This window comes from Mytilus trossulus, chromosome 3 (assembly GCF_036588685.1).
Source record: "Mytilus trossulus isolate FHL-02 chromosome 3, PNRI_Mtr1.1.1.hap1, whole genome shotgun sequence".
Lineage (NCBI taxonomy): Eukaryota > Metazoa > Mollusca > Bivalvia > Mytilida > Mytilidae > Mytilus > Mytilus trossulus.
The window spans coordinates 64,129,956-64,154,455 of NC_086375.1; the positions used below are offsets into that span (position 1 = coordinate 64,129,956).

Below are 24,500 nucleotides of genomic sequence, written 5' to 3' on the forward strand. Positions count from 1 at the left end.
CTACTTGTTGGAGTATTATAATTATGTTAAGGAGTTAAAATAGCTAGAACTTTTTTTATTTAAGGTCTAGGTAGGGGTTCAATATACCGCAGGGGGGTCAAAATACCATGGAAATTTTTTTCTTTTCCTAATATCTTTTCCAGCATGTTAAATAAATAGCAACTAGTTATTGGAGTGTTATAGCTATGTAAAGCAGTTTGAAAAGCTTATTTTTTTGAAATTCAAGGTCCATAGTAGGGGGTTCAATAAACCGCAGGGGGGTCAAAATACCATGGCTAAGTAAACTTTTCAAAATATCTTTTCCAGCATGTTAAATACATACAAACTACTTGTTGGAGTATTATAACTATTTTAAGGAGTAAGCATAGCTAGAACTTTTTTTATTTAAGGTCTAGGTAGGGGGTTCAATATACCGCAGGGGGGGTCAAAATACCATTATGTGTTTCCCTAATATCTTTTCCAGCATGTTAAATACATATGAACTACTTATTGGAGTGTTATAACTACGGAAAGCAGTTTGAAAAGCTAAAATTTTTGAAATTCAAGGTCCATAGTAGGGGGTTCAATATGCCACAGGGGGGGTCAAAATACCATGGCTAAGTAAACTTTTCAAAATATCTTTTTCAGCATGTTAAATACATACAAACTACTAGTTGGAGTATTATTAATATGTTAAGGAGTTAGAATAGCTTGAATTTCTGAAATTCAAGGTCTATGGTAGGGGGTTCAATATCCTGCAGGGGGTCAAAATACCATGGCTTAGTAAAATTTTCAAATTATCCTTTCCAGCATGTTTGATACATACAAACTACTAATTAGAGTATTATTACTATGTTAAGGAGTTAGAATAGCTAGAATTTTTGAAATTCAAGGTCTATAGTTAGTATAGTAGGGGGTTCAATATGCAGCAGGGGGTCAAAATACAATGGCGTAGTAAACTTTTAAAAATATCTTTTCCAGCATATTGAATACATACAAACTACTTGTTGTAGTATTATAACTATGTTAAGGAGTTAGAATAGCTTGAATTTCTGAAATTCAAGGTCTATGGTAGGGGGTGCAATATACCGCAGGGGGGTCAAAATACCACGGCTAAGTAAAATTTTCAAGATATCTTTTCCAGCAAGTTAAATACATACAAACTACTAATTAGAGTATTATGACTATGTTGAGGAGTTAGAATTGCTAGAATTTTTGAAATTCAAGGTCTATAGTAGGGGGTTCAATATGCAGCAGGGGGTCAAAATACCATGGCAAAGTAAAATTTTAAAAATATCTTTTCCAGCATGTTGAATACATACAAACCACTTGTTGGAGTATAATTAATTTGTTATGGAGTTAGAATAGCTTGAATGAAATTCAAGGTCTATGGTAGGGGATTCAATATACCGCAGGGGGGTCAAAATACCATGGCTAAGTAAAATTTTCAAGATATCTTTTCCAGCATGTTAAATTCATACAAACTACTTGTTGGAATATTATAACTATGTTATTGAGGAGTTATAGTACTGCAACCAGAGGTCTTTTTTTTAAAACTTTTATGGTCCGGAAGAACACACACCTAAATTATATATCGATGGAAAGAGGAAAACAGGTACCCCCGGTACAATAAGAAAAGTTGGGTCGTAAAAATCCAGAGTGGTCCCAATTTTGTGAAATGAGGTCAAAGGTCAGAGCTAAAAATATCAATATTTCAACTACAAGGACAAAAAGGAGAAATATTCTGATATTTATCCGATAGAATGCTACAAAAACAATTCGATCATAAGCATATGCTATAAACGCTGTTAAAACGACAAATTTGACTACTTATATTGATGAAGAGCTGTCATTACAAAATGGCGTTGATTTGGAACCTTCTGATTTTTTTCCATTTAAGACATAGCAAAACAAGAAGTGGCCTTGTCCTTTTCACATCCATAAACTTTCATATTGTGTATAGTGTTTTACTAAAGTATATTACAGAATTATTTTCTAAACAATAAAACACCAGTTTATTAAATTGTTTCAATATTTTTTCTATCTTTGAAAAAAACAAAATTCAAGCGCTGAAACAGTGTTTTTAATTTTGCATCTTACAGGTTGTGTATTTTGTAAAAATTAGTAACTACTTATAGATAAATACATATCAATCAATTGTGTATTTGCAAAGTCAAAACAGAGCAGTTATAACACAAAATATACTATAGTCACCCGAGGCGAATGCGAGGTTTATAAAACAAAATGAGTGTAAAACAAAATCAGTTTGGTGCATGAACATTTTTTTGTGGGATATAATCCTGGTAAAAAAAGTTAACTCATTAATTTGTTAAGGGAAGGATGAAAAATCATACAATGCAATGCCAATTTTCTAATGTTGTAATTCAGAATCAGTCATGATCCTTATATTATTTTTAAAAGCAACACACAATAGCTCAAGTATTCATTAAATAGGGACATGAATAAATCTCTTAGTCATATGCGGATTCAGTATGCGTATAAGCATTACAAGACACTTCCCTTTTCTTATAAGAACAAGTTTGGCGCAGGACATGCAGATTTTGTTCAAAGCAAACACAGTTTTTGAGTTCAAATGCTATCTGGAGCGTTAATACCGTCATGATTCTGTCAAACTCGTCAGATATAGTCTAACTTTTGCATAGGAAACACAAAAGCAATGTGAGTACAAAGTTTCGATCAATGTTCGTGGCCCATATTCCCATATGCATATGCATGATATATCTGCACTACCAATCCCAAATGTAATTAGGCGAATGTTTCTACAGAAACGATTGATTTTGTAACAGCCATACATTTTCAAATTTTTGTTATTTTTAGGGACATATACGGTTCAGAAGCGCCTTTGTGTTATTTTTCATTAATTAACTAACAAATGAACTTTTGAGCATAGGCTCTGTGTTGAAAACCGGACCGTGACCTACATGTATAATGGTTTACTTTTATAAATTGTGACTTGGATGGTGTGTTGTATCATTGGCACTCATACCACATCTTCCTTTATATATTTAGAAGCTATGTGGGCATCATTTCTATAGAAATACCAAAATGAGGACATAGCTCATAAGAGCACTGGTGGCAGGGTGAAGTAGTTGTTCTTCTTTTAATGTATCCTTGATATTTTCAGACACACCTTGGTGTAATTCTGAAAGTCTTAACATAGACTTTGATTTTCCTGCAGCAGATATGGCATCCCCTATATTGAGTTCAGAGCTAAACTCTATATTTCATATCCCTTGGCCTCACTGTGTCTGAATTGTAAGGTGTCACAATATCTAGTTAGTTCTGGAGTTTGGCAGTTTGGCAAGCATCAGATGCAATCTTGGGTAAAAGTAATCGGTATATGTATTGGGTCGTGCTACATGAGAAAGGCTTTTTCTTATGGAAAAACAAATCACATTACCAACAATTGTTATTAATGAACTGACATCAAGTTCAAATTCTAATTTTTCAGTAACTGTTTTACTTAATTGCTCGGGTGTTGAATTCAATAAGTACTTGGTTATACATGGATAAATGAATTCTCACATTGATAAGCACAACTTAAAAGACTGTCAACACGTTTAGAGGACTCAGTTTAAAGTAGTTTTCTGTTTTTTTTAAAGGATTTTCTTTTACACAAAAACCCTGTTTTCATATCCAAACTACAAGGAAGAAACTGAGCGTGAGATCATATAAAAGTGTCAGGTTGTGAAGATGCATGTCAAGCAGTTTGATCCCATATATGGATTTCTGTTGTTTCTAATTAAAAGTTCCCAAAGGGTGACTGGGAAAACGAAATATGGTCAATTGGTCTTCTCCCGACCGGCAGTAAAACCAAGTGAAACGTCCGTTTGGCTGTGCGGGATGTATCAAGTTCGCAGTCAAGTACAGTCAGAATGGGGACGTTAAATCCGATGCCTCGTGTAAAGGGAGTGCCAGTTCTATGCACGTTAAAAACCCTTGCAAAAACTCTTTGAGGGGTCCGTAGGTTGCCTGTTGCAATGGCAAATTCTGTCCCAATCCAATATACCATCATTTTCCAGTGGCAGTCTAAATTTTCCCGACCATCATCCCGAATGACCTCTATTATGATAAAAACCTACCTATTGTTTTTATTGTTAACTTGTTCTCGTCCTGAAGATGCATGAAATATTTGCCACTGGACGTTAAGCAACCAACAATCAATCAATCAAAAGTCAAAATTTTATTGACAAAAATATAACTTATTTACAGAAAATACAGGAAAGAACTACTTTATATATTCAAATCACTTAAAAATTGATTTTTTTTAACTTCTCCTACAAAATCTACATAATCACACCCGAAACTATCAAACTGATTGTGAAGGAAAAAATAAATGGTGGAGCTGACTGACAGATAGAAAATTTCCGTATTTGAAAAAGGTACAAATGATGTTTTTATTTTTGAGTTTTTGACAAAATTGTTTGGAATATGCCCAACAAAATTTGCATGCAGTATCGCAATAATATGTTTTGTCCTCTCAAATGTCTATCACTGTTTTTGAATCATAGGTTTTGTCGTTTTCAAAGAAAAAAGCGTTAAATTTCTATCTAAAAAACATCCAACTTTAAGTTTGTAAGTTTTACTTGGAGATGTTATTATATTTATGCCTTCATCATTCCAATGATCCTTGATTATATGTGCATAGAAAATATTTACGAAAATAGCGGGAAATTTAACCAAAAAACATATTTTTGAATTTGAAGGTAACTACCCAAAACCATAAATTGAGGGTACCCCCATACCTGTCAACTGACCCGTTTTCTGCGGGTGTGACCCGAGATTTTGACAATTCTGAGGGATCACCCGGACACCCGCCGGGTCATTGAAATAACCCGGGAATTCCGAAAATGACCCGATTTCACCCGTATTTCTTAGCCTTGAGATTGATTTCATAAGTAATATTCCTTAGAAATACCGGCAAATTCGTAACTTTTCCATGAACAGGAAGTTCATCTAGCTATGTAAACTGTCAAATTAAGTGACCCATTAAGTGCATGGCTTCATTTGACAGCTTTAGTGTCAAACACACTGTTCATTAACACCAATTACCTAAGCTTTAGGTCGTAAATAAATTGCACTATAAACATAAACAAATATATTTCAACTAGTTACTTCCCCTTATTTGTCACCATTCAAAGTTATTCCTTATATTTACGTTTTATGGGTGAAAAAGATTAAATCATAAAAAATATAAAATTCAAATACATATTGAAAAATAACTTTTCAATATTTTTATACCTTTATACAATATTTAAAAAAAAGTTGAAAATTATTTTTTACATTTATACTCCCTTTTACTGTATTACTATATTTTATCATATTCTAATTTCCCTATGAAAGGGCTGTATTCATTAATCCATTCAGTCACGTCTCAGTCATTACAGCTGAACGGACGTGCTGGGTCAGCTCTCCTTTACCCGCTATCTTCGATGAGGGTTTATTGCTAGATGGTCAACGACATACTACTAAGATGACAGAAACCAATCCATGCCGTACAGAGAGACGTAGTAGTTGGCGTACCCGCGTTAACATGCCTCCAAAACCATTGTCTATTATGGGGAGTGTCATGCCGATTAACGTCCGAGGGCTGTATCCTAGGCTGTTGGGTGATACGACCTTCATTTTCCTGCCTCACGGCTTGGGTCCTGATAACGCTTCCTGTCATCTTTAGAACTACGTCCACGATTCATCTACCAGTACTCCATCATCGAGGCTAGCGGGCTGCCAAGCTGACCAAACTGGCCCTGAAAGCAGCCGTTGTGAAGAAGTAAAATCCAAAATAGTCAACAAACCAAAAACAACTCACCAAAACCAAGATGGCGGCCTCCATTCGGCGTCCTTTGCTACCCGTTCCTGACCCACGGCACAAAATATTTAAATGCTCACCAATCGTCTTCGGGCACCGAGCCGACCGTGCGAGGGCTGAAAAGCCAGTCAAGGTCGTTAAACACTTCCATATATAAGGGCTGTATAGCCAGTCAAGGTCGTTAAAAACTTCCATTTGCTGAACAGGATTCGATTTAATTAAAAGGCAATATAGCTAATAACCTAAATAATGATAAAAAAAAAATAGCTATTAACCTAACACTTTCTAAAATTACATTAGAAATTAAATGGTAGTGGATGATCATAACAAAAAGTAAAGGATACAAGACTGAGTTACACATATTTATAAAAATCTTTAAGAGTGCAATGAAACAAAAATTAATAAGATTTAAAATGACTGAACCAAGTGAACATGCATTGATGTTTTGGTATCTTTGATATACATTGTAAGAAAATGTACCATAATTACTGAAATTCAGCTCGAAAAACTTCGTTTGGCGTTATGACCTGAGATTTGATTCTTCAATGCAGGTCATGACCTGCATTTTCATCGTCACAGGTTGACAGGTATGCCATTAAACGGATAAAATAGAAAAATGTGACCATAGAAACTTTTTACGACCTGACGGAAATTAAAATATAGATATGATTCTATCATTTAAAAATAATTTGCAGTCGTGTGTTATTCCGGACCATTAAACTCGTTAACTAAGAGTCTTTTTGGATGTCAGTTGCAGTACTATTAGCATAGCTAGAACTTTTTATGCCCCACCTACAATAGAAGAGGGGCATTATGTTTTCTGGTCTGTTGCTCCGTTCGTTCGTCCCCAGGTTAAAGTTTTTGGTCAAGGTAGTTTTTGATGAAGCTGAAATTCAATCAACTAAAAACTTAGTACACTTGTTGCTTATGATATGATCTTTCTAATTTTAAAGCCAAATTAGACTTTTGACCCCAATTTAACGTTCAACTGAACATAGAAAATGAAAATGGGAGTTTCAGGTTAAAGTTTTTGGTCAAGATAGTTTTTGATGAAGCTGAAGTCCAATCAACTTGAAACTTAGTACACATGTCCCTTATGATATGATCTTTCTAATTTTAAAGCCAAATTAGACTTTTGACCCAATTTAACGTTCAACTGAACATAGAAAATGAAAATGGGAGTTTCAGGTTAAAGTTTTTGGTCAAGATAGTTTTTGATGAAGCTGAAGTCCAATCAACTTGAAACTTAGTACACTTGCTGCTTATGATAGGATCTTTCTTATTTTAAAGCCAAATTAGACTTTTGACCCAATTTCACGGTCCATGAAACATGGAAAATGATAGTGCCTGTGGGGCATCCGTGTACTTAGGACACATTCTAGTTTTATTTAAGGTCTAGGATCCTAAGGGGGTCAAAATACCATGGAAATTATGTTTTTTAATTTATCTTTTCCAGCATGTTAAATACATACAAACTACTTATTGGAGTATTATAACTATGTAAAGGAGTTTGAAAAGCTAAAATTTTTGAAATTCAAGGTCTATGGTAGGGGGTTCAATATACCACAGGGGGGTCAAAATACCATGGCTAGGTAAAATTTTCAAAATATCTTTTCCAGTATGTTAAAAACATACAAACTACTTGTTGGAGTATTATTACTATGTTAAGAAGTTAAAATTTCTTGTTTTTTTGAAATTTAAGGTCTATAGTCAGATAGTAGGGGTTTCAATATATATAGGTGTAATACCACCAAATCATGGTACGTCACATCCGGTTGCATACGAAAGTAGGTCTAAAAAAATATTCCCTTGAATTTGACCGTTGTAGGTAATTAATCCTACATTTTATTGCAGTAAAACTATTTCTCTGTCATAAATATATGTCTTGGGTATTTCAAAACACCATTATTTTTTATTTGTGATTTCTATAGAAAATTTTGTAATCTTGAGGTTACATGGTGACTAAACCTTGTACACAGATAGAATAAGGGGAGACATTTGATTGGTTAACTTTCAATGATGGTTATTTTCTTATATGCAATGAAATGTTATGTGAAACTTTTTCTATAGAACTGGACAGGATAAATCTTTACTCATGCCAAGTATTTCTTTATTTGAAACAAAGATAAATTCTGCACAATTTTTTGAAAAGTGCGAATTTAACAAAGACTAATAGGGGAAAATCAATGGTGGTATTACACCTAATAGGTGTAATACCACCAAATCATGGTACGTCACATCCGGTTGCATACGAAAGTAGGTCTAAAAAAATATTCCCTTGAATTTGACCGTTGTAGGTAATTAATCCTACATTTTATTGCAGTAAAACTATTTCTGTGTCATAAATATATGTCTTGGGTATTTCAAAACACCATTATTTTTTATTTGTGATTTCTATAGAAAATTTTGTAATCTTGAGGTTACATGGTGACTAAACCTTGTACACAGATAGAATAAGGGGAGAAATTTGATTGGTTAACTTTCAATGATGGTTATTTTCTTATATGCAATGAAATGTTATGTGAAACTTTTTCTATAGAACTGGACAGGATAAAACTTTACTCATGCCAAGTATTTCTTTATTTGAAACAAAGATAAATTCTGCACAATTTTTTGAAAAGTGCAAATTTAACAAAGACTAATAGGGGGAAATCAATGGTGGTATTAAACCTATAAACAGCCAAGAGTCCATAGACCTCAAATTTAAAACAAATCAAGCATTTCAAACTCCTTTCCCTTGTTAAAATACTCCAATAAGTAGTTTGTATTTATTTAACATGCTGGAAAAGATATTTGGAAAAAAAAAATCCATGGTATTTTGACCACCCTGCGGTATATTGAACCCCTTACTATAGACCTTGAATTTCAAAAATCCAAGCTATTCTAACTCCTTAACATAGTAATAATACTCCAATAATCAGTTTGTATTTTTTAAACATGCTTGAAAAGATGTTTTTATATGACGGTAAAATTTGAAAAAAAATTCTTGTATATTGCTATCACGTTGGCGTCGTCATATGCGTGGTCGTCGTCAAAATACTTTTAGTTTTCGCACTCTAACTTAAGTAAAAATGAATAGAAATCTATGAAGTTTAAATACAAGGTTAATTACCACAAAAGGAAGGTTTGGATTGATTTTGGGAGTTTTGGTCCCAACATTTTAGGAATAAGGGGCCAAAAAGGGCCCAAATAAGCATTTTCTTGGTTTTCGCACTATAACTTTAGTTTAAGTAAATAGAAATCTATAAAATTTTGACACAAGGTTTATGACCACAAAAGAAAGGTTAGGATTGATTTTGGGAGTTTTGGTTCCAACAGTTTAGGAAGTAGGGGCCAAAAAGGGACCCAAATAAGCATTTTTCTTGGTTTGCACCATAAATTTAGTTTTAGTATATAGAATTCTATGAAATTTAAACACAAGGTTTATGACCATAAAAGGAAGGTTGGTATTGATTTTGGGAGTTTTGGTCCCAACAGTTTAGGAATAAAGGGCCCAAAGGGTCCAAAATTAAACTTTGTTTGATTTCATCAAAAATTGAATAATTGGGGTTCTTTGTTATGCAGAATCTAACTGTGTATGTAGATTCTTAATTTTTGGTCCCGTTTTCAAATTGGTCTACATTAAGGTCCAAAGGGTCCAGAATTAAACTTAGTTTGATTTTAACAAAAAATGAATCTTGGGGTTCTTTGATATGCTGAATCTAAAAATGTACTTAGATTTTTTATTATTGGCCCAGTTTTCAAGTTGGTCCAAATCGGGGTCCAAAATAAAATTTGTTTGATTTCATCAAAAATTAAATAATTGGGGTTCTTTGATGCCAAATTTAACTGTGTATGTAGATTCTTAATTTTTGGTCCCGTTTTAAAATTGGTATACATTAAAGTCCAAAGGGTCAAAAATTAAATTAAGTTTGAGTTAAAAAATTGAATTCTTGGGCCTCTTTGATATGCTGAATCTAAACATGTACTTAGATTTTTGATTATGGGCCCAGTTTTCAAGTTGGTCCAAATCAGGATCCAAAATTATTATATTAAGTATTAGAGTTGAATCCAGCTTGAATGTTGTGTCCATACTTGCCCCAACCGTTCAGGGTTCAACCTCTGCGGTCGTATAAAGCTGCGCCCTGCAGAGCATCTGGTTAAGATTATTTAGCCATGGTATTCAAATTGACCCCCCTGCAGTATATTGAACCCCCTACTATAGACATTGAATTAAAAAAAATCAAGCTATTCTAATTCCTTAACATAGAAATAATACTCCAATAAGAAGTTTGTATGTATTTAACATGCTGGAAAAGATATTTGGAAAAAAAAAATGGTATAAATTGACCCCCCTGCCATGGTATGTTGAACCTCCTACTATAGACTTTGAACTTCAAAAATCCAAGCTATTCTTATTCCTTAACATAGTAATAATACTCTTATAAATAGTTTGTATGTATTTAACATCAGTGGTCGGGAAGGATGTGCGCCCTGCACCTATAGCACATATTCACCAGAAATGGCGCATAGAGTGACAAATGCAAGCGCCCACGTGGCGCACGATATTTTTTCACATCGTTTCGAAACGTTTAGATATCGTCAAATAGATTTCCGATCGTGTTCCGTGCCGCCATGTGTGTGTACACAACTGTATGATGTTCCTCCAATCATAGGAGCACCTATATATTTTAGGACCTCTCGGGTGTTTTCCTATGGTAATAGAACCAGGGGGTTTAACGTCTCGGGTGTTTTCCTATGGTAATAATAGAACCATGCGGTTAAACTGATAACCCAAAAAACGTAATTTATCATCATTCATGATATAATTTTTTTATAAACAACTTTACTTTGAAATTTGGCTATTACAGACGAGATTTAACTCTAATAATAATCTTTTGATTTAGTTTAGCTTGCTATTATTTCGATTGAAAACCCCTGAAGCCTTTTTATGAATAAAGTTTTTGTCTCCATAAAAGGCGCTTAACTGTCCTCGTCATTTTTTGGTCTTTGGCTTGTGTTGATATTTTGTAAACATGACTTCATCGAATTATTGTTTTGTTCTAACAATTAATGGTACTCTCTACTGTTATTCTTGTCATTGTGATGAAGTAATAATAATAATACAAGAAGTGCAGAGGACGTTCCTGAAATGTCCTCTAATACGCAACGTCTGGAATGAGTATGGTATCGACGAAGACCCAAATTTAATGTTAAAAAAACATGAACATGAACAAGCCAAGGCAACAGTAACAGTTTTAACATTGTAAATTAAGGTTATCTTTAATGTTGTCCGTTTTGGAAGAAGTTATTGTATATTCATTGAAATTACAGAATCACAGGAACAATAATGATATTATTTAGAATCATTAAGGTAAGTACCAGCACCTCTTTTCCAAAACATGAAAAAATAATGATACTTTTTATTTTTTTACAGAAGTCAATTCAAATGGCCCACTCATTTTACAACATGGCCCATTATTTTTTAAAATGGCCCATTGAATTTATTTTTGAGGGGCCCTGGGCCCATAGTGAAAAAAACCTTCCAGATCACTGAACATACTGGAAAAGATTTTTTTTAAATTTTACCTAGCCATATTTTTACCCCCCTGCTGTATATTGAACCCCTTACTATACACCTTGAATTTCAAAAATTCTTGCTATTCTAACTCCTTAACATAGTAATAATACTCCAAGAAAGTAGTTTGTTTGTCTTAAACATGCTGGAAAAGATATTTTGAAAATTTTACTTAGCCATGGTATTTTGAACAGCACAAAATCAGAACGAATCCAAACTACTCTAAGGAAAGAATATTCAGTCAAGGACAAAGAAGTAAAACCTAAAACAAAAGCAGATAAGGCAATAAACCTAGAGACACTTGCTAAAGAAGCAGAGACAGCAGCTTCTAAAGGAGAACTTAGCACTGTTTATAAAATCACGAAAGAACTAAGTGGTGAGCTCCAGTGTACCATGTAAGCCCAAGGATGGTAAAACACTAGCCTCAGAAAGTCAACAACTGGAGAGATGGACTGAACACTTTAAAGAAACATTGAATGCTGAACACCAGGCAGATGTTCCAGTTATAGAACAGTTGGGGAAGTATCAAGGCATGAGATCAGGAAGGCAATACTTAGACTCAAGAATGGGAAGTCACCTGGCTTAGATGCAATAACAGCTGAAATGCTTAAAGCAGACATAGAAACAAGCACAACCATGTTTCATGGACTGTTTAATCATATCTGGAGGCATGACACTATTCCAAATGATTGGGCAAAGGGACTTATAATCAAACTACTCAAGAAAGGAGATCAAAGTGACTGCAACAACTGGCGTAGTATAACTTTGCTGTCAGTACCAAGCAAGATACTACTGAGAGTACTTTTAAACAGAATAGTTGATGCTATAGATGAAATTCTGAGGAAAGAGCAGGCTGGGTTTAGATCAGGTAGAGGATGAATTGACCATATATTTACAATCAGAAATATAAAAGAGCAAAGTATAGAGTGGCAAAACAAACTAGTCCTAAATTTCATTGACTTTTGTAGAGCCTTTGACAGTATTAAAAGAAGTTGCTTATGGGTCATCCTTAGGGCATATGGTGTACCTATTAAAATAATCAACTGAATACAAGCTTTCTACAACAACTATGAATGCTGTGTATTACATAACTGTCAACAGTCAGAATGGTTCCAAGTAACATCTGGAGTACAACAAGAGTGTGTAATTTCTACTATCTTATTCATCATGTTCATTACAGCAATAGATTGGTGTATGAGAACAACATTGGGTAATGAAATCACAGGCATCAGATGGACCATGAATTCTTTTCTTGAGAATTTAGATTTTGCAGATGATATCTGTCTACTTTCCAGCAACAGAAACAATTTCACATGCTGCAAAAGATAGGGGAAAACATTTCCATGGTATTTTGACCCCCAGCAGTAAATTGAACCCCCTACTATAGACCTTTAATTAAAAAAAAATCCAGCTAATAATCTTAATCCTTTACATAGTTATGATACTCCAATAAGTAGTTTGTATGCATTTAACATGCTGGAAAAGATATTTTTTAAATTTTACTTAGCCATGGTATTTTGACCCCCTGCGGTATATTGGAACACCATACTATGGACCTTAAATTTCAAAAATTTTGGCCTTTCATAATAAACTCCTCAACATAGCTATAATACTCCAACAAGTAGTTTGTATGTATTTTGCTTGCTTGAAAAGATATTGTGAAAATTTTACCTTGACATGGTATTTTGACCCCCTGTAACCATTATATGTTGAGCCCCCTACTATAGACCTTGTATTGATAAAAAAAAAGCAGCTGTTATAACTCTTTAACATTATAGTAATTATATTCCAATAAGTAGTTTGTATATATTTTACTTGCTTGAAAAGATGTTTTGAAAATTTTACTTAGCCATGGTATTTTGACCTCCTTAATTGTGGTATATAAACCCCTTACTATGGACCTGTCATAAAAAAAAATATAGCTATTCTTATTTCTTAACATAGTAATAATACTTGCTTGAATAGAAATTTTGAAAATTTTACTTTGCCATTGTATTTTGACCCCCTACCATGGTATATTGAATCCCCTACTATACTATTATATAGACCTGGAATTTCAAAATTTTAGCTGTTATGTCTCCTTTACATAGTTATTTTACTCCAAATAGTAGTGTGAATGTATTTACCATGCTGGAAAAGATGTTTAAAAAATTGTATTTTGCCATGTTATTTTGAACCCCCTACCATGGTATATTGAACCCCATACTATACATCGAAAGACCTTTAATGCTAAAACATCTAGTTACTGTGTACTCCTTAACATATTTATTATACTTCAATAAGTAGTTTGTATTTATTTTAGTAGCTTGAAAGATGTTTTGAAAATTAACTGAGCCATGGTAATTTGACCCCCTCCCCCTTTTTTTACCATGGAGAATTAAAACTTAAGTCTTCCATTCTATATAAATATTTCAAATTTCAAAGAATTAAGGTGTCCAAGGTACATGGTTTAGTTATAATGCTTTAAGAAGTTCAGAGCTCCAGATAAGCTGCGTATTTGCGTGATCACGCAATACAAATAATAGAAAACCCAATGCAATTGTCCATTGAAGGGTTCAACAACCCAATTAATTCAACGGAAAACCCAATTATATGCCAAAACCATGAGTTCTCAACCCTTTTATTGGCTACCGTTTGTGTTATTTACCCTTATCTGTTTACAGTCGTCGCGTAAACTATTTTTATAATATTTATAATTGGAAATTTCCTGTTGTTCTAAAAATAGATCCCTGCATTAAGTAGCTGAAATGGGTCCCTGTTTGAGTTTTCCGTTGCTCAATAGGTACACGTGTTTTTGTAAATATTTCGATCTTCTCGGTATTTGTCCAATTAGCGTGTGTCATGTAGTCATATTTTTTTTCGCATTGCTCGGGATTTTTCATAACATACATCGCATTAAAACGAAAGTGAATGTCCGGTTAAAATATTGAATAGAAGCATGTTTTCGGCTTATTTTGGAAAACTGAGGGAAAGTTATAATGATAACAATACTCAGCCAGTGTCTTTAGGAAGCGTCCATCGAACGCACGGGCGTGTGTGCGTACCATAATGAAAACATTGCTAATAAACACGGGGTTTCATCAAAAAAGAATTCAGTTGGAAAAAGTGAAAGGCCCAATCAATTATGAAATGATAAAGCATCAGAAATCAAAAGTTCTAATAAAAGACAACTAAACCCAGATTTATATAAATTGAATAAAAGAAAATCATTCAAGTATAATTAGAGTTTATATACAATTTTTTATTCATATTACGGTTAATTAATGAATACACACACCATGCACACAGCCACTGATCACAGGATTTATTATATAAAGGTATAAGACGAGTGCCTGTGAATACACATATCCTTTTTTGTGAGAAAATACAAAACTGGCAAAAGGTTTGAAACGGGACACAAATTCAACCTACAATTGCTCCTCAGTGAATAAACCAAATAAAACAGCTAGCAAATAACCCTAACCATAACCCTAAACCAAATAAAAAAGCTAAAGAAAGACAGAAAGATGGAAAAAAATTGGGGTTGATATTGCCTAAATATTCAATATTGTGTCGAAGAAAAAACCCAATACATTAAGGAGCTTGGTGGTGAAAAACCCATTTAGATATTAACCTGAGGGGTGAATTGGAATTGATAATGCAATTAAAAAACTTTATCACCCAATTATATAAGAAAATGGTGAGTAAAAACCCCAATTTATGAATTCTTATCTGGAGCTCTGGAAGTTTTTTTATTGAAACAAATTTTGTAAGTTAAGACTTCAGAGCACTTATACCAAGCAAATATTTTTCTTTTAACCAATCATTGAATTGTTGCATTAATGATTTTAAATATTTGATTAGCTTTTATATAATGTTAAATGTGTTATTAATCATCTAAAATGAAAAAAACCAGGGGGGTTCAATTTTCCGTACAGGGGGGAGTCAATTTATCATGGGGGAGTTCAATTTATCATAGCGGTATTTTGACCCTGGGGCCATTTTACCATGAGGTTCAAAATACCATATGACACCGGGATTATGTCAATCATACATTGTTGCAATACCGACATGCTTGTACTTTGTCAGAGAAAAAACTGAAATAAATTTCCTTCAAATCGAAGTAAAAAAATACAAATGTACCCTTTAACATTTGAAATGTTGAAGACAAAATTGCTCTACATCTTAAGTTTATATTGACAAATATTTGAAATTTAAACACCTCTATAAGATGTGATGTCTGCATTTCACTTTATCATTGGTAATGATCCATATCTGACAGTGAAGAAATATTCATAATTCTCAGAAAGTTTTCGTAAATATTGTTAGATACCACTAATCGTTCTAACAATCAAGACAACAGAGACAAACAGGGAAAAAATATGAAAATGAAAAGATATGACTTAAGTGTTAGCATGTTCAGGAAGACGGCACTCTATTTACAAATAAATAATTGATGTTTTAAGGAACTGTAGAGGTCTCCACAGGCTTTCAACAAGAGTAGAATTCAAAAGCTTGAACATGAAAGCCTCGAAATCCATTATACTTTTTCTGTGTATAATACATGTATATTTATACATGTATATTTATATATTGGGAATTTATTTTTGTTTCCAAACAGAATTATAAGGTTATGTATAAGTGCCTCCGTTCACTGCACAATTGTAAATTGTCTTCCTAAAGACCAGCAAAAATAAATGGCACAAGTTCACGTAGTCATAAAACATAAAAAAAAGTCGTATAATTTAGGTTATCTAACAAAAAATCAGAAATACGGAATATTATATGTAATTGGTTAGGAAATCTGTTTTCCCTACATGTTTTAAAAGTCAAAAGAAAAATGTTTTCCCTGATACAAACGTTTTAAGAACCAGCTTTGTGTAACCTATAGACAAATTCGACTGTAAAGTATAAGGGAGTTAATATGTTTACTCTGATTTGAAATTATCTTTTAGAACTTTTTTAACTTACCTTTCCTAAAAGGAAATGTGAGCTTTTCTCATCACTTGGCGTCCGTCATAGTAGACTGTCGTCGTTTACAATTTTTCAAACATCTTCTCCTCTGAAACTACTGAATGGATTTGGATGAAACTTAGCATGATTGTTCCTTAGATTATCCTGCACAAAGTTTGTGCTTCAATTTTTGATTCTTCAAAAAACATGGCCGCCATTACTTAAAATAGAACATAGGGGTCAAATGCAGTATCTCAAAAACGAAAGCATTTAGAGCAAATCTGACATGGGTTAAATATGTTCATTAGGTCAAGATCTATCAGCCTTAAATTTTCAGATGAATCAAACAACCCATTGTTGGGTTGCTGCCACTTAATTGGCAATTTTAAGGAAATTTTGCAGTTTTTGGTCATTATCTTGAATATTATTATAGATAAAGATAAACTGTAAACAGCAAAACTGATCAGCAAAGTAAGATCTGTCACCGAGGGCCAGTGTGGCATGCTTTTTGCTAGGGGGGACTAACTGTGCATGCTCGACCCAAGGGACAGGGGGTCAGTCCATAAATAGACTTACGACAGACAAGTGGCAAAGTTAATACTCTAAAACGTTTAACAATTTAATAAATAACAATATATGCCAAAGATAATTCCAAATAATTAAAACAAATGCACTAAAGAATTTAAATGTCACTGTTCGTAAGAATTGTCTAATCACTGTTGTATAATCACTAGCTGGAATTGTTCGAAATGCACTTGTAAGATGAAATTGTCCAAATAGTTATATTCCTAAGTTAGAACTTGCTCCAGGGTTGAAGGTCTTGATCCGATGAGTTGTTGGTCTTTCCTTTGTTGTCGGGTTGATGGCATTCCAATGTTTCAGATGATCGCTAGGCAATCTGTTGTTACTGATCGTTGAATAACCAAGACTGGAACAAGACGGTACTCTGCAGGATCACTCCAACTCCTTCGCGCTTCTAACTGTTGTAACGGTGACTGTGACTTAGTTGTTGTATAGTTAGGTTTGAGTCTGTTCTAGTTGTTGGGTCTGAAACCACATCCTTGATAGCTAATGAATATCCTGAGTTGCCGCGCCAGTTGGATACTGAAGAGCAAACTGTTTGGTTACAGTTGTAAAGCTGACTTCTTTTCTCCTACTTGACTTTAGGTACTCTGTTCCTGGAACTCACTAACTGTCATTACTGGATGGTCACCCAAGTGACTATGATGTTACTGTCCCTACATGATGTTTCCCTACTGTGACTGTGACTAATAGTGAAGTATCAAAATTTCTACAACTATTTATACCAAAACTGAAAAGAACTCAAGCTGAGACATAAATTTAAAATTAATGCGAGTAATAATGATTTTGTATACAAAATGTCAAATGTATAAATATGAATAGTGAAATTATGATCAAATGCAATTAAAGGATTAAACTCTAATTATCAAATGACATGTGTCTGCCTAATTAACAAGATTTACAATTACTATGAAAAAGATACTCAAAGACATTTGTGACATATACAAATGTTTCTAATTAGCCATATGTGATTTAATTAAATTACAATTTAATTACAAAACTGAAAAATAAACTTTATTCCTCAATAAAGCCAACTTTTGACAATAAACATATAATTCTAAAATTATCTAACATATAGAAAAATAGATATGAAATACTGGAAAATACTAAAAATTATGTGGGGAGGGAAAATGCACCTATGACAGATCTACAAATAAGTTAATATGACCAAAATTGTCAATTGACCCCTTAAGGGGTTATTGTCCTTTATAGACTTTTTTCACAATTTGTTCATCATATTTGCTAACTTTAAAAAATCTTCTCCTTTGAAACTGCTGTATCAATTTCAGCCAAACTTAGGCAAAATGAATTTCAGAGTGTCTAGTATAAATTTTATATTTTATTTCCTTGTATGAACAAAGGAGAAAATGATTTTTTTTTGCTTTTGAGGAAAATAGGACGATTCAAAGAACATTTAAATAAATTGAAAAGCCAAAATAATCATTGATAAGAGATTTAACCAAAAAAATTAAGGTGAGCAATTCAGGCTCTTGAGGGCCTCTTGTTTAGTAATTGAGAACCTATGTTGTTTATAAGTAATAGGTGAAATGTTGCATGATCCCTCAAAATGACAGCAAGCGCAGTTTTCTGGACGATTTTCATTTATACACTGCTGAAACACCATTGTATATTTTGGAGAAATTTTTTTTTCCTGATTTTTACTAAAAAAAATGTGTGTGCCATTGCAAGAAATAGTTATGCTCGTTATTTTGTCATATTAAAAAAAATTCTCAACAAAATTTTCCCGTCAGAATTGTCAATCTTTTTAACGTTAGAGTACCAATAGTTTGGTCACTTCTCTGTTACAGTCTGTAAGTCACTAGGAGCTGAGATAATCTTTAAAATGTAAGTCCAAGAAAATGTCACTTTAAAACTGTTGCACTCCTGACATCAAAGAAATGGTTCTAAAAGAAAACTTCCTTGTCTTTCAGACTACTCTTTGGGTGAAATCTTGTATCTTGTATAGTATCTTTTGAAAAAGAAAACAGAACCATTATTCAATTTTGTATTTTTTAAGTGCGAGTCTTTAAACTTCAAAGTTTTAGACAATTAGCTTCCATGATTGGAAAATTATATGAAAATTTAGTTTAAAAATATGTTTGCTTGTGACAAAGAATAATTTTTGGATTTAAGTCCTATTTGAAATTTACCTTTAAGAATTTACTATAACTCAAACATTTAACCTAAATAGTTATAAAACATGTTTTGATGCAAATAAGTCACTAGGAGCTGAGATTATCTTAAAATGTAAGTCCAATAAAATGTCACTTTAAAACTGTTGCACTCCTGACATTAAAGAAATGGTTCTAAAAGAAAACTTCCTTGTCTTTCAGATTTAACTCTTTGGGTGAAATCTTGTATCTTGTTTAGTATCTTTTATAAAAAAACAGAACCATATATTGGCTTTTGTATTTTTTAAGTGCAAGTCTTTAAACTTCAAATTTGCACTCCTAACACTCATAGACGGCCTAATTTACTTGACTCGCACACATTACTCATATCAATAATGAGGTTAATGAACTATTCATTCTAGAAAGGACATATTTGTTTAACAGTATTGACTTTTGTTTATGTTTAAGTGTGAGTCATTTGGGCAAAATTCATTATATTAACATAGAAAATGAAAGTGTGAGTTTCAGGTTAAAGTTTTTGGTCAAGGTAGTTTTTAATGAAATTGAAGTCAAATCAACTTGAAACTGAGTACACATTTTCCCTATAGGTGTAACACCACTAATTGAGGCCCCGCCAGAAAGCACATACCAGAAAGTAGTACATATTTAACACAAAATAGTTCCTACGCATGGACATAACTTTTAAAATATTTACAATATTTTATTAATTTTGGTATCAAATGAAAGCTGCATGACTGGTGATCATTGTAGAACAATTTTTGACTGATAAATTTGAATAATAAAAAAATGGCATAAAATTTAAAAAGTAGGGTACATTTTGCATTTTTGTCAGATGGGAAGTACCTGTTTTGGTACATCCGAAGTTCTGGGAACCAGTTCTTTCTTATATGCCATGTGAGGTATGTTGATTTTTTCAGTACAGGACACCAGAAGGTGTTGCTTTGACATGCAATGACTGTCACTTTATTTGAACTTAAAATAAAAGAGGTGTGCCTGCTTGAAAAGGAGGAATTAAACATAGAAAGCAATGGGACCATGAATTAGTGATGTACTTCCTATTACAGAGAATCACCAGAAATCTGATTTTTAGAAGTTGTACCTATTTCAATGAAAATAAGTCAAATATGATGTTAGTAATCATGTTAAATCATCTTTTTTTGGTCAACCAAATTGCTTAAGCTCTTAAATTGGCATACTCAATTATGTTAGCCTTTTGATTGAGTTAAGTCTGCCAATTGATATTTTATCGTATGTTTTTATACGACCGCAAATTTTGAAAAAATTTTCGTCGTATATTGCTATCACGTTGGCGTCGTCGTCGTCGTCGTCGTCGTCGTCGTCGTCCGAATACTTTTAGTTTTCGCACTCTAACTTAAGTAAAAGTGAATAGAAATCTATGAAATTTTAACACAAGGTTTATGACCATAAAAGGAAGGCTGGTATTGATTTTAGGAGTTTTGGTCCCAACATTTTAGGAATTAGGGGCCAAAAAGGGCCCAAATTAGCATTTTCTTGGTTTTCGCACTATAACTTTAGTTTAAGTTAATAGAAATCTATGAAATTTTGACACAAGGTTTATGACCACAAAAGAAAGGTTGGGATTGATTTTGGGAGTTTTGGTTTCAACAGTTAAGGAATTAGGGGCCAAAAAAGGGCCCAAATAAGCATTATTCTTGGTTTTCGCACAATAACTTTAGTTAAAGTAAATAGAAATCAATGATATTTAAACACAATGTTTATGACCACAAAAGGAAGGTTGGTATTGATTTTGGGAGTTTCGGTCCCAACAGTTTAGGAATAAGGGGCCAAAAAGGGACCCAAATAAGCATTTTTCTTGGTTTTCGCACCATAGCGTTAGTATAAGTAAATAGAAATCTATGAAATTTAAACACAAGGTTTATGACTATAAAAGGAAGGTTGGTATTGATTTTGGGAGTTTTGGTCCCAACAGTTAAGGAAAAAGGGGCCCAAAGGGTCCAAAATTAAACTTTGTTTGATTTCATCAAAATTGAATAATTGGGGTTCTTTAATATGCCGAATCTAACTGTGTATGTAGATTCTTAATTTTTGGTCCCGTTTTCAAATTGGTCTACATTAAGGTCCAAAGGGTCCAAAATTAAACTTAGTTTGATTTAAAAAAAAATTGAAATCTTTGGGTTCTTTGAAATGCTGAATCTAAAAATGTACTTAGATTTTTGATTATTGGCCCAGTTTTCAAGTTGGCCCAAATCGGGGTCCAAAATTAAACATTGTTTAATTTCATCAAAAATTGAATAATTGGGGTTCTTTGATATGCCAAATCTAACTGTGTATGTAGATTCTTAATTTTTGGTCCAGTTTTAAAATTGGTCTAAATTAAAGTGCAAAGGGTCCAAAATTAAACTTAGTTTGATTTTAACAAAAATTAAATTCTTGGGCCTCTTTGATATGCTGAATCTAAACATGTACTTAGATTTTTGATTATGGGCCCAGTTTTCAAGTTGGTCCAAATCAGGATCTAAAATTATTATATTAAGTATTGTGCAATAGCAAGTCTTTTCAATTGCACAGTATTGTGCAATGGCAAGAAATATCTAATTTCACAATATTGTGAAATAGCAAATTTTTTTTTAATTAAGAGTTATCTTTCTTTGTCCAGTATAGTAAGCAAGAAATATCTGCAAGAATTTTTTTTAATTGGAGTTATCTTTCTTTGTCCAGAATCAACTTAAATCTTTGTTATATACAATATACAATGTATATTCACTTTTTACTACCAACTGATAAATTTAAATAATCTTTACCATTCAGTGATAACAAGCAGTTTTTTTACATCTTAATATTTTATGATGTATTTAAATGAGTAGTTATTGTTGCAAACTCCATTAGAATATTTTAATTGAAATTAGTTTTGGAATAAGGGAAAGGGGGATGTGATTAAAAAATTGGGTTCAATTTTTCTCATTTGAAATTTCATAAATAAAAAGAAAATTTCTTCAAACATTTTTTTGAGAGGATTAATATTCAACAGCATAGTGAATTGTTCTAAGAGAAAACAAAAATTTTAAGTTCATTTGAATACATTCATTCTGTGTCAGAAACCTATGCTGTGTCAACTATTTAATCACAATCCAAATTTAGAGCGGAATCCAGCTTGAATGTTGTGTCCATACTTGCCCCAACCGTTCAGGGTTCAACCTCTGCGGTCGTATAAAGCTACGCCCTGCGGAGCATCTGGTTGTATGTTGTGATGTTATGCTATTGTTTCAGAAAAAGGGAGAAGGTTTGGATCCATTAAAACGTTTAATCCCGCTGCAAATGTTTGCACCTGTCCTAAGTCAGGAATCTGATGTACAGTAGTTGTCGTTTGTTTATGTAATACATACGTGTTTCTCGTTTCTCGTTTTGTTTATATAGATTAGACCGTTGGTTTTTCCGTTTGAATGGTTTTACACTAGTAATTTTGGGGCCCTTTATAGCTTGTTGTTCCGTGTGAGCCAAGGCTCCGTGTTGAAGGCCGTACTTTAACCTATAATGGTTTACTTTTTAAATTGTTATTTGGATGGAGAGTTGTCTCATTGGCACTCACACCACATCTTCCTATATCTATATACAACATGCATGCAGTTAGGACTTGACTCCAAGTTCTTATTTTTGCATTTTTTCTGATTGAAATCCATAAAACATGTATTTTATGACTTGTATAAGGAACAGAATAGCTCTTGGTCAAAATAATTTTATGATTTTTTCAAGATTTTTTGTTTTTCTTATGGATAGCCTTTTACAATCTAGGCAAATGGTATATACTCATATAAGAATTCTAAAACCTCACTGTGCATGCAATTTTGAACCAGTTTAGCAATTATCTAGCTGAGGGATATAAATTGCTCTTATTAATCTCTGTTTTACCACAGAATTATGGTTCATACAAAAAAAAAGCCCTTTTCAAATTTCAAGAAAAAAGGGGGGATAATTTCTCATTTATGTCTTAAGTTTGGACTAATATATTTTTATTTAATGAAGAACATCTGATAAAAATATGACTATTAGAAAGCGCATAGCTTTCCTAATAGAAATTAATAAATAAAACAATGATATTGAGAATAAAAAAAGTATATTGGCCACAAGTAATATATACAATATGCAGTTTTCTTTGAATAACCCATATGTTACTACCAGTCCAATTTGAGCTTTAAATTGATAAAACAGTATTTGGACTAAAGCTTTATATGTTTTTTATCGCTTGAAATAGATCATAAAATGAAAAAAAGTAATGCTCAAGTCAATATAGCAAGTTTGGTTCTGTTATAGGTGTAACACCACTAATTCAGGCCCGGCCAGAAAGCACATACCAGAAAGTAGTACATATTTAACACAAAATAGTTCCTACGCATGGACATAACTTTCAAAATATTTAGAATATTTTATTAATTTTGGTATCAAATGAAAGCTGCATGACTGGTGATCATTGTAGAACAATTTTTGACTGATAAATTTGAATAATAATAAAAATGGCATTAAATTTAAGAAGTAGGGTACATTTTGCCTTTTGTCAGATGGGAAGTACCTGTTTTGGTACATCCGAAGTTCTGGGAACCAGTTCTTTCTTATATGCCATGTGAGGTATGTTGATTTTTTCAGTACAGGACACCAGAAGGTGTTGCTTTGACATGCAATGACTGTCACTTTATTTGAACTTAAAATAAAAGAGGTGTGTCTGCTTGAAAAGGAGGAATTTAACATAGAAAGCAATGGGACCATGAATTAGTGGTGTACTTCATATAGTATAATCTTTCAAATTTTAATGCCAAATTAGATTTTTACCCTATTTCACGGTCCATGGAACATTGAAAATGATTGAGTGGGGCATCCATGTACTTTGATAACATACTTGTTTTTTGTCGAGCCTGCAACTTTTGTTGCAGAAACCTGTACATAGGGATAGTGATCCGGTGAGTCCATATTTCAGATACTATAAGCAATAGGGCTAGTATATTTGGCGTATGGAAGGACTGTAAGGTGTACATGTCCAACTGGCAGGTGTCATCTGACCTTGACCTCATTTTCATGGTTCAGTGGTTATGGTTAAGATTTTGTGTTTTGGTCTGTTTTTCTTATACTTTATGCAATATATCTTCTATATTTGTTGTATGGAATGATTGTTAGGTATACATGTCTAGCGTGCAGATGACATCTGACCTTGACCTCATTTTCATGGTTGAGTAGTCAAAGTTAAGTTTTTGAGTTTTTGTCTTTTTATCTAATACTAAATGCTATCGGTCAACTATATTTGGTTGTATGGAAATATTTTATGATCTTCATGTCAGTTGCGCAGGTTTTATTTGACCTCGACCTCATTTTCACGGTTCATTGCTCAGTGTTAAATTTTTGTGTTTTGGTCTATTTTTCTTAAACTATAAGTAATAGGTCAACTATATTTGTTGTATGGAAGCAATGTTAGCTGTACATGTCTGCTTGGCAGGGTTCATCTGAATCTTGACTTCATTTT

At 33.0% G+C, this 24,500-nt stretch overlaps 1 protein-coding gene across 1 annotated transcript in view; it reads left to right on the top strand.

The window, feature by feature from the left end:
• LOC134710945 (uncharacterized) overlaps positions 1-24,500 on the top strand; it is a 62,363-nt gene that overhangs the window by 5,595 nt on the left and 32,268 nt on the right. The window lies entirely within an intron of this gene.